The 12,330-nt window shown below is 45.5% G+C and overlaps 1 protein-coding gene across 3 annotated transcripts in view; it reads left to right on the plus strand.

Moving 5' to 3' along the window:
* LOC132391682 (probable JmjC domain-containing histone demethylation protein 2C) overlaps positions 1-12,330 on the plus strand; it is a 107,259-nt gene that overhangs the window by 25,625 nt on the left and 69,304 nt on the right. The gene's annotated exons all lie outside the window — the stretch shown is intronic.

Genomic DNA, 12,330 nt, shown 5'->3' on the forward strand with positions numbered 1-12,330 from the left:
AATGCCACACCTAGGGCAGGCTTCGTGCATTCCTGTTGTTCGGCTGCCTGTTACTCTTGCCCACATCCCCGCACCTTGCCTTGCATGCTGGTGCACTGACAAGTCTTGGGGGCTGGGGCACAGTGAGCCTACAGGCTGTGTTTGCTTTTCCTTTGTGTGACTGTGATTTCTGACCTGCCACAGTTTATGAAAACAAGAACTTGGCACTGATTGTCTCTCTTCATCAGTCAGCAGGCCCAACCCTGACCACATCTGACTGGGCCACGCCTACCTTTCCTTCTCCAAATTCACAGGGGATTATCCTTGTTCTTTAACTACAAAGCCAGTCGCAACCTTAAACCTGTGCCCTACTCTCCCCCTCATCACTCTGCCTCCACATTCACTCCTAACAACACAGTTGGCACAGCTCATACAGTCACTGCCTCTCAGTGCTGGAGAATCTGGGCCCAACGTGCAGTTTGCATGTTTTCCCTTCGACCAAGTGGGTTCCCCCCGAGTATTTTGGTTTCTTAGCAACATGCGAGGATGTTGCAGGTTGGTAGGTTAATTGGCCATTATAAACTGTTCCTTGAGTAGTTAAGTGATAGAATCTGGAGGGGGGAGGACAATAATGGAAACGTGGAGAGAATAAAATGGGTTTCTGGTAAACGGGTAGCTGATGGTTGGCCATCAGCTTGATGGGCCAAAGGGTCTGTTTCCATGCAGTATGGCATTATGTCCGAATGGCAAGAGTAGTCTCAATGGGATTCTACTTTTCCCATCTGTTCTTGATTGCCTCTTGCTGTCTATCCCCAGTCCCCATCCCATAACACCACAAGACATTGTTCATTCCTTATGTGCCGTGTCATATACCATGGGCGATCACAGTCTTTGCAAGACCATGATTGTTCTTGGCAAATTTTTCTACAGAAGTGATTTGCCATTGCCACCTTTTCGGCAGTGACTGTACAAGACGGGTGACCCCAGCCATTATCAACACTCTTCAGAGATTGTCTGCCTGGCGTCAGTGGTTGCATCACCAGGACTTGTGATATGCACTGGCTGCTCATACGGCCATTCATCACCTGCTCCCGTGGCCTCCTGTGGGGCTATGCAGATGCTATGCCTTGCTCAAGGGTGATCTGCAGGGTAGTGGACAGAAAGATTGCCTTGCACCTCCTTTGGTAGAGACGCATCTCCACCCTACCATCCATAAGATATAGAAGCAGTATTAAGCCATTTGGCCCATCAAGTCTGCTCTGCTATCTGATCATGGCTGGCTTGCCTTCTCTCTCAGCCCCATTTTTCTGCCTTGTCCCTTTAGCCTTTGTCAATGTTACTAATTAAGAAACTTGTGAATCTCCTCTTTACCTATACCCAAAGTTAGCATCTACAGCAATTTGTGCAAATGAATTCCACAGAGTCATCACCCTGAAGAAATTCCTCCTCATCTCTGTTCTGAAGGGACGTCCTTTTATTTCCAATGTTGTGCCCTCTGGTACAAGAGGCAGGCACTACAGGAAACATCCTCTCCACCTCCATTCTATCTAGGCCTTTCAATATTTGCTAGGTTTCAGATTTATTTATCACATGTACGTCAAAATGTACAGTGAAATGGGTTGGGGGGCAGACTGCAAGTGTTGCCACTCATTCTGGCATCAATGGAGCATGCCCACAATGTTTAGCAGAGCAGCAACAGTGAAACAGAATGACACCACAACAAGCCCCTTTCCCACCAGTCACACACACAGAAAGGCCTCAAACTCTTGTGTCTTTGGCCATAGCCTCTCAAACTCTCAAATTTCTTCTAACTTTCAGCAGATCCTTTATTTGCACTGTCAGTGCCCTCTCTGCCATTCCATCAACAGCCCATTCCCCTTTTCAACCCCCCCTTGACTTGATCTTGATCCCTCATCACCCAGCACCTTTCCCCCCCCCCCCCACCCCCACCAATTAAAAAGACTTTCTCAGGCTCATCTTCAAGAATAACTTGGTCTTTTGAAGTGTTGTCTGGTAATTGGAAGGGGCAGAAACTTGGCTTGGCATTGCCTTCCTGACTTCGGAGGGGAAGTCGCGGTGTGGGCAAAATTGGTTGGCTGTCCAGCTGCGAACAACATGCGCTATATGTGTTGATAGATTTCCAGAAGGTTTGTAAATGAAGGGTCATCTCTTTTTTTAAAAAAAAGAATTTAAGCAGTTTTGTTTATTCGCAGTATCTTTAAAGTTTTTGAAACCCTCTTCCTCAAACGGTCTTTGAATACTTCTAGATTAAAAGAAAATAAATTCTTGATACGTAAAGAGGCAACAGGGTATTACTTTATTATTGCCACATGTACTGAGGCACAGTGAAAAGCTTTTGTTTAACTTGCCACCCAGACAGATCATTTCATACATTATTACATCAGGGCAGTAAAAAGAATGCAGAATACAGTGTTACAGTTACAAAGGAAGTACAGTATATATAGTTTTTTTTAAATGATGTACAAGGGCAAAATAAGTTGGATTGGGAGATCAAGAGCTTGCTCATCTGATAACCATGGGATAGGAGCTGTCCTTCAGCCTGGTGGTGTATGCTCGGGGCTTTTGTATCTTCTGCCCAGCAGGAAAGGGGAGAAGGGAGAAGGTCCACAGTAGCAAGGAGCCCAAATTACGTTGGCTGCTTTCCCAAGGCAGCTGGAAGTGTAGATGGAGTCAAGGGAAGGGAGTGCACACAATTCTCTGCAACGTTTTGGATCTTGGACCAAGTCGCGGTGCTTCTGAATAGGATGCCTTCGATGCCGCACCTCTAAAGCTTCCAGTAAGAGTCGTCAGGGGCATGCCAACTTTCTGTGACCACCTGAGGAAGTGGAGGCATTGGCGTGCTCGTTTTGGAGCGTGCCAGGGATATGTTGAGTTGAGATTGCAGTTGTACCTTATTGAATGTCAGAACGTGTTTGAGGAGCTGAGTGATTTGTATGTACCTATGAACTTCTTTTGTCAGCTTCCATCCAGAAGTCCACTCTGAACAAGCTGTCATTCTCATGCGCAGTTTGCCTCTTTATTCAGTATGTTGTTGCTTCGGTCCTTGGGGGTGTCTGCGTCCAGCAAATCCAGTTCTCTGGGATTTGAGAAGCTTGAGCATACAGAAGCCCCACGCACGCAGTGAAAGGTGCGCAAAACTACCGCCTGCTCACCGCAGTGAAAGGTTTGCTGTTCCCACACCGATTACCTCAGAACCTAGAAAACGTGACTGAAAGCAGGTCATCCTTGATCCTGAGGGACTGCTTACGGAGGAAGATATTTCAGTGCAAGGTTCCTGTACTGCAGAGTACCTTCTCTGCACAGACTACAGCAGCTCAGAACTGCAACTCAGCATGATTTTCCCAATAAAAACTGGCCCAGCTGTTATCCTCCTGTTTCATTTTTCAAAAAAAGGACCATCCTTAAAGTTCACATCAATACCCATAACATGAAGCTTTGCTAAAGCAGCTATTTGCCTCCTTAGATCTCACTGGGCATTATGGCCCCTCGATGATTTAACTCCATTATTGTTCCACTACTCAGTGAAATTATCAGGGTCATTTGCTGAATCTTTGCTGATGATGCTATCTCTCTCGGGTTAGATTTGTTCTCTCTGCGCTGTGAGGAATCGCTGATGATGAATCATGTCTCTCTGCAGCAGAACAGAGGGAAAAATGAGGCCTTTTCTGGGCAACACCACCCACTACAGTAATCAGAAGGAGACCCTGTACAAATTGTTCTCCCTTGCTTCTTTCTGCATCATACCTCAGCACAGTCCGTTCTGGATTGTGACTAACCGGAACTGCATTTATCCAGTGAGGCTGAACATAGAACAGTATAGGCCTTTCAGCCTATAATGTTGTGTTACCCTTTTAACCTACTCCAAGATCAACCTAACCCTTCCCTCCTACATTTCCTTAATTTTCTTTCATCCATGTACCTATCAACGTCTTTTAAATGCCCCTAAGTTATCTGTGTTTACCACCACCCCGGTAGTGCATTTGATGTACTTGCCACTATGTTAAAAAGAAAAAAAAACCCGACTTCTGATATTTTCCTCCTTCCGTACTTCCCTCCAATCATCTTAAAATTGTGCCTACTCATTAGTTATACCCTGTCTGTCCACTCTATTTACACCGCTTATAATTATGCCTCTATCATCACCCCTCATCCTCCACTCCAAAGAGAAGAGCCCAAGCTTGTTCAACTTTTCCACATAAGGCTCTAATCCGGGCAGTATCCCAATAAATCTCCTCTGCACTCTCGAAAACTTTCACGCCCTTGCTCTAATGAGGTGACGAGAACTGAACACAATACTCCAAGCACGATCTATCCAGAATTTTATCGAGCTGCAATATCATCTTGTGGCTCTTGAACTCATTCCCTAACTAATGAGGACCAATATACCATTCATCCTGTCAACGTGCATAGCAACTTTGGGATCTGCGGACATGGATATCAAGATCCCTCTCTGCCTTTGCATTGCTGAGAATCCTGCCATTAAGCTTGTATTCTGCCTTCAAGGTTGACGTTCCAAAGCGTGTCATTTTGCACTTTTCTGAATTGAACTGTATCTGCCATTTCTCAGCCCAGTTCGGCATTCTATCAATATTCTCTTGTGACCTTCTACATTATCCACTGCCTTTGTGTCATCCGCAAACTTTCTAACCCACCAGTCCACTTCCTCATCTAAGTCATTTGTAAAAATCACTAAGAGCAGAGGTCCCAGAACAGATCCCTGCATAACAACACCAATCACAGACTGCCAGGCAGAAAACTCTCCATCTACTACAACCATCTGCCTTGAGTGGGCAAGCCAGTTGTGAATCCGAAAAACCAAGTTCCCCTGGATTCCCTGAAACAACACTTGGTTGCAGATAATTCCTGCATTTCACCATATCTCTTCATCTTGCACTGTGCCTGCTAATTGCATTTGTCTTCAGAGTAAAGACAGTTGGCACATTTGCTTCCATTGGTCAGGGCACTTGAGTTACAACTGTGGGGATTCTGTGTAGTTCCGGTCAGACGGATGTCGGAAAGATGTCATTGAGCCGGAAATGCTGCAGAAAAGATTCATGTGCATGTTATCGGGACTGGAGGGCTTTAGCTACCTGGAGTGACTGGATAGGCTGCGACGTTTTCCCTTGGAGCACAGGAGACTGGGGATGAACTTTCAGAATTGTATAAAATTATGAGGTTTAGATGAGGCAAGTGGGTGTGAAAGATCTGCGGGATCACTGTAGAGGCAGGTAGAATTACAATGTTAAAAGTATATTTAGTTCAAAGTAAGTTTTCTTACGTGTGTGTGTGTGTGTGTGTGTGTGTGTGATCATAGGAAATCCTGAGATTGTTTTTTATTGCAAGCATACACAGTAAATCCAAGAAATGCAATAGAATCAATAAAGGGCCACACCCAACACGACAGACGACAACCAGTCTGCAAAACGCAAACTGCAAATATAAAAGAAAAGAAAACTAACAATAATAAATAACTCACCAATAAAAATCGAGAACATGAGATGAAGAGTCCTTGAAAATGAGTTCATAGGTTGTGGAAACAGTTCAGCAAAGGGAGGATTGGGGTTGGGCGAGGTTATCACGTCTGATTTAAGAGCTTGGTAGTTTAGGGGTAATAACCATTCCTGAACGTGGTGGTGTGATTCCTGAGGCTCCTGTACTGTACCACCACCTTGACGGCAGCAGGTAGAAGAGAGCGTGGCCTGGATGGTGGGGTCCCTGGTGATGGATGCTGCTTTCCCGCAACTGCACTCTGTGTGGATGTACTCAACAGTGGGGAGGGCTTGACCCTTTATGGACTGTCATATCCACTACATTTTGTAGTATTTTCCACTCAAGGACGTTCTTCATAATTGCAACTTGTGTGTTGGGCCCTGGACAGTCCCTCCAAAATAATAACACTGAGGAATTTAAAGTTGCTGACCCCCTCCAACTCTGATCTTTCAATGAGAACTGCTCATGGACCTCCGGTTTCCTCTCCCTGAAATCAATAATCAGCTCATAGGTCTTGCTGACTTGAGTTGTTGTTTTGGTACTACTCAGCTAGATTTTCATTTTCCCTCCTATATGCTGATTCATCACCTCCTTTGATTCTGCCAACAGCAGTGTTGGCGTCATCAAACTTAAGCATGGCATTGGAGCTGTGCTTAGCCTCGTAGTCATAAGTGTAAACCAAATAGAATGAGAGGCTAAGCACACAGCCTTGTGCTACGCTTGTGCTGATGGTGATTATGGAGGAGCTGTTTTTTGCCAATCTGAACTGACTGGGGTTTGAATGTGAGGAAATTGAGGATCCAGTTGCACAAAGAGGTATTGAGGCCGATTTCTTGAAGCTTATTGATTAGTTTTGAGGGGATGATGGTATTTAATGTCGAGCTGTAGTTGATAAAGAGCATCCTGTTGTATGCATCTCCACTATCCAGATGTTCCAGGGCTGAAAGAAGAGTCAATGAAATGGCATCTGATGTGGACCTATTCCTCTGATAGGCAAATTGGAGTGGATCCAAGTCACTTCTCAGGCAGGAGTTAATGTGCTTCATCACCAGCCTCTCAAAAATACTTAATCACGGTGGATGTAAGTCCTACTGGGAGACAGTCATTGAGGCAGGTTACCATGTTCTTCCTAGGCACCGGTATAATTGAAGCCTATTTGAAGTAGGTGGGTACTTCAGACTGCGAGAAGTTAAAGATATTGGTGAGCAGTCCAGCCAGTTGACCAGCACAGGTCTTTAGTACTCAACCAGGTACCCCATCTGGGACGGTACACCCTCCATGGGTTCACCCTCCTGAAGATGCTCTCATGGTGGCCTCAAAGACTAAAAACACAGGGCCATCGGGGGCTGTGGGAGTTCGTGAAGGTTCCTCCATGTTTTGATGGTTAAAGCGAGCATAGAAGGCATTGAGCTCATCTGGGTGCGAAGCCTTGTTGTCACGTGTGTCACTTGGTTTCACTTTGTACGAGGTAATAGCATTCAAGCCCTGCCACAGCTGTTGAGTATCCCCCAGTGATTCAAGCTTGGTCCAGAATTGAGACTTCTCACATGAGATGGCCTTCCAGAGTTCATGCCTGAACCTTTCTTGGTTGCCAGATGTTAATGCCACTGATCTGACCCTTAGCAGATTGTAGATCTCATGGTTCATCCAGGTATTCTGGTTGGGGAAGATTTGGAAAGATTCTGTGGGGACACACTCATTGACAGCTGTTTTTATAAGGTCCGTGACAATCGTGGTGTATTCGTTCAGCTCTTCTGAGTCCCAGAACGCAGCCCAGTCTACCGACTGGCAGCAATCTCATATAGCTGCTCTTCAGCCTCCCACAACTGCCTCTTGTTCTTATCTCTGGAGCCTTGCTCTTTATCCTCTGCCTGCCTGCAGATAGGAGGACAGCCAAGTGATCAGATTTCCCAAAATGCATTCTAAGCATGGAACGGTAGGCATTCCTAATTGTCGTAAAGCAGTGGTCGTGTGCTTTGGTGCTGTAGGTGATAATTTGATGATAATTGGGCAGCAATTTCTTCAAGCAAGCCTGATTGAAGTCACCGACTATGATTTGGAACGCGTTGGGTGGGCTTTTTCTTGTTTGGTGATGGCAGCATTCAGTATCTCGAGTGCCTGATTAATGTTGGCTTTTGGTGAAACTTTGAGGGGGAGGGATGAGTTGATCTGTGAAAGAGACAGAAAGCCATGAAAGAAAGGAAAGTAGGAAGGGGGTGGGAGCACCAGAGGAAGGTGAAGGGCAGGCAAGGAGATAACATGAGAAAAGGCCAAGGGGATGGGAAATGGTGAAGGTGGGGTGGAGACAAGTCTGAGAAATCGATGTTCATGCCATCAGGTTGGCAGTTACCCTGATGGATTATAACACTTCACCTGTAAGTCTGTTGGGGTCATGTATTGTGTCCAGTGTTCCCAGCGTGGCCTCTTGAGTATCGGTGAAACACAACGTAAATTGGGAAACCGCTTTGCCGGGCATTTACACTCCGTCTACCAGAACAACTGGGATCTCCCAGTGTCCACCCATTTTAATTCCAATTCTTATTCCCATTCCGATGTATTCATCGATGGCCTCCTCCACTGTCAGGATAAGGCCACGCTTAGGTTGGAGGAACAACACTGTATATTCCGTTTCGGTAGCCTCCAACTTGATGGCTCTATTTCTCAAACTTCCAGTAATGCCTCCACATCCCCTCCCTTCACCATTTCCCATCCCCTTGTCCCTCTCTCATGTTATCTCCATGCCCGCCCATCGCCTCCCTTTGGTGCTCCTCCCCCACTCTTTCTTCCATGGCCTTCTGTCTCTTTCACCATTCAACCTTCTAGATCTTTGTTTCATCCCTCCCCTCCAAATTTCACCTATCACCTGGCATTTCTCTCCCCACCCACCACCTTTCAAATCTACTCCTCAGCTTTTTTTTTCTCCAGTTCTGACGAAGGGTTTTGGCCCAAAATGTCAACTGTACTTTTTTCCGTAGATGCTGCCCGGTCTGCTGAGTTCCTCGAGCATTTTGTGTGTGTTGCTCGTACTTCCAGCCCCTGCAGGTTTTCTCTCGTTTGTAATGTTGGCTTTTGCCGGTACGTAAGCTGTGGTCAGAATCAGGGAGAAAAACTCTCTTGTTAAATAAGAGTTGCCACTTAATCGTTAGATATTCCAGGTTAGGGGAACAAGAGTGCGATAAGATCGTTACGTCTGAGCACCAAAAAGAGTTTATTGTGAAACACAGACTCCCACCTTTCTGCCTTCTCTGAGTCAGCATTCCAGTCCATCTGGTGTATCAAGAAGCCTTTGGGTCTTACCGACATATAGTACGTGATCTGGAGTGAGCCATGTCTCTGTGAAACACAGAATGCAGCAGTTCCTCATTTCCCTCTGAAACAGCAATCTTATCCTTGGGCGCTCTGTCTTGTTCTCTAGCAAATATACGTTTACTAGCAAGGTACTGGGTAGAAGTAGCCATCTGAAGTGGTAGAGGCAGGTTTGGTGTTGTTATTTAAAGTAAAATTGGATAGGTATATGGACAGGAAAGGAATGGAAAGTTATGGGCTGAGTGCGGGCCAGTGGGACTAGGTGAGAGTAGGCGTTCGGCACGGGCTAGAAGGGCCGGGATGGCCTATTTCTGTGTTGTAATTGTTATATGGTCTAACACTATTACTTCATGACTATCCCCTTTACCCTGAGTAATAGGTTTTATCTTCTATGCAAACATGAGGAAATCTGCAGATGCTGGAAATTCAAGGAACACACACAAAATGCTGGTGGAACGCAGCAGGCCAGGCAGCATCCATAGGAAGAAGCACAGTCGACGTTTCGGGTCGAGAACCTTCGTCAGGACTAACGGAAAAAAGAGATAGTAAGAGATTTGAAAGTAGCAGGGGGAAACCCGAAGTGATAGGAGAAGCCAGGAGGAGGAGGGCCGAAGCTAAGAGCTGGAAAGTTGATTGGCAAAAGGGATACAAGGTTGGAGAAGGGGGAGTATCAGGACGGAAGGCCTTGGAAGGAAGAAAGAAAGGGGGAGGGGAGCACCAGAGGAAGATGGGGAACAGGCAAGGAATTATTGTGAGAGGGAAAGAGAGAGAGAAAAAAAAAGATATAATAAAAATAAACAATGGGGGATGGGGTAAGAAGGGGAGCAGGGGCATTAACAGAAGTTGGAGAAATCAATGTTCATGCCATCAGGTTGGAGGCTACCCAGACCGAATATAAGGTGTTGTTCCTCCAACCTGAGTGTGGCTTCATCTAGATAGTAGAGGAGGCTATGGATTGACATACCGGAATCTTACTATCTCTTTTTTCCATTAGTCCCGATGAAGGGTCTCGACCAGAAACGTCGACTGCACTTCTCCCTATAGATGCTGCCTGGCCTGCTGCATTCCACCACCATTTTGTGTGTGTTGCTTTATCTCCTATGCATTTTCTTTCCCACCTTCTTTTGTAATTCCTGTCTTGGAGCAACTATAAATCAAGTGTAAGACAGTTGACTAATCCAATATTCTTAATAACAGGGACTGGATCTCTGTTCCACCACCTCAGCTTTGTGTTGAGGGCAGGCTATTGTTTCATGATCCATGCTCTAAGCAGCATTGCATCAAGGAACAGCAGCAAAGGCCCTTCAGGGATGCCATCCAAGTTGGAGCCTTCCTTATTTTTGTGCAGCAGTTGAATTAATATTTGCTAAGTATGGCTGAGGTTTAGTTACTCCCACTGTAAAAGTCAGCAACAAATTGCTCTTCCATTTCAACCCATTCCAACCTTACAGCTCGTTTATTTTGGAACTGACATGGCTTCCTGAATTTCTTCGGCTTGCCCTGAATTTCATGTCCCAAGCCCTCCACGTTTTGACTCACCCCAAAATTAGAACATAGAAATTTACAGCGCATTACAGGCCCTTTGGCCCACAATGTTGTGCTGACCATGTAACCCTAGTCTAGAGAATGCCTAGAATTTCCCCAGCACATAACCCTGTATTTATCTAAGCTCCATGTACCTATCTAAGAGGCTCTTGAAAAACCCTGTTGTATGCAAGTTTTTCTCATTTCCCATTTTATCTGTGCTTAAACCCCTTACCCTCTCCCTCTCACCCATCCCCAGTGGCATTGTCATCGGCAATCTTGGAAAACATTTCACAAGTCTCTGCTCCAACTACCATTCTACAAAGGGCTCTCTGGAACTTATCCTGCCTTCCATCTTCTCCCTCATGTTCATTCCTTGGTTATTGCCTCCTTCCTGAGGCAGAAAGGTGGAACATTGTCCTCTATGACAGTTACAAGCCTCCAGCTGTTCGAACTTCCTATGTATGAGAAAGAATCGTTCACCGTGAATGACTAAGAATGTATCTGTAGTGGCTGAGTGCTGACGTCCATTTGGAATAACTGTTGAAACTTGTGTAGACGGATGTAGCGTCCAATTCTAACCAAACCCATTTGCTGCTGCTGATAATCCCCCACGGATTTGTTTTCCTTGTATGATGTGCCCTTGGCTCCAATAATTGTTCCAAAAGTCGAAGGTGTATATTCAGTGCTTTATTAAGAATTAGCAGAAGCAATTTTGAAGCAGTTAAACTTGACCGCACCCAAGTGTGAGTTGAGCGTAACTGAGCAGTCAACAAAAGATGCAGCGTCCTTCGGATCCTAGCCGCGAACTGCCACGAGCGGAACGTGGAGACGTAACTTATTGGCTTTGCTTTTACCCAGCCCCCACTCGTGAGACTAGTTGCCATAATAAACACGCAACATGGAATAAAATGCAGATAGAGAATAGATGCGTATCTCCTAGAGAATGGACCGGTACGATGCCCGAGGGGAAAGGTACGGGGGGCAGTGCTAGGGGTAGTGGTGGATGCAGATACTATAGTTGCTAGGGAGCAAGGCAAAGACTTTCATTAATTAAGAAGCTGTATATTTCGCTGAGTTTTGGAACACAGGAGCAAAACATTCAGCCCACCATGTACAGGTTGTCCATTGTACCTGTTGACACTAATCCCATTTACCCATATTAGGTCTGCTTATTACTGTTGCTTTGGCAATTAGGTGCTTCTAAAATGTGGTTCGAGTATGTGCACCCACCACCCTTTCAGGCAACTCATTCTAGACTCCAATCGTGCTTTGTATAGAAAAGCTTCCTCCTCTGAATCTTCTGCTTCACACCTAAAAGCAGGGAGGGGTTCCCAGCTTGGGGTCATTGGACCCCTTGCTCAATGGTATTGGTCCATGGCATAAAAAAGGTTGGGAACCCTTGCCTTTAATGTTATTTCTCCTGTCTTGACACCCCACCAGGGTAGATCGATGAAGAAATGCAGTTGTAGATCTTTGCCCCAGAAGTGTATTTCTTACCTCTCCGAGCACCCCAAAAGCTTTGCTGTACGTGGTTTTGGCCACCAGTGTAGCGTAGAAAATAGGGGGGTACAATATGATCCAGGGTTGTTTATTGTCATTCAGTGCATGAGTTTAAAGGAGAATGGAATGATTGTTCCTCTGGATCTGATGCAGCATGAAAAGAATACACAATAAGCATAAAGAATACAAAATAAATTTACAGTAAATATAATGATTAAAAGTAATCCTGTCAAGCAAAATGTTAGAAGTAACTGTTTCATGCGTAGACGGGTTGTATGTATGGTGGTGATAGGTGATGTGTGGGGGCAGGGCATGAGGGGCATGGATCGAGTGGGCAGCCAGAGGCATTTTTCCTGAGGGCAGAATTGGCTAATACAAAGGGGCGTATTAATATGATTAGAGGAAAATATAAGCGGATGTCAGAATTGTTTCCTTTAACGGAGAGAGGTGGGTGTGTCGAATGGTCTGCCGGGGTAGTGGTAGAGGCAGATACACTAAGGATATTTA

Source organism: Hypanus sabinus, chromosome 1 (assembly GCF_030144855.1).
Source record: "Hypanus sabinus isolate sHypSab1 chromosome 1, sHypSab1.hap1, whole genome shotgun sequence".
NCBI classification, from domain to species: domain Eukaryota; kingdom Metazoa; phylum Chordata; class Chondrichthyes; order Myliobatiformes; family Dasyatidae; genus Hypanus; species Hypanus sabinus.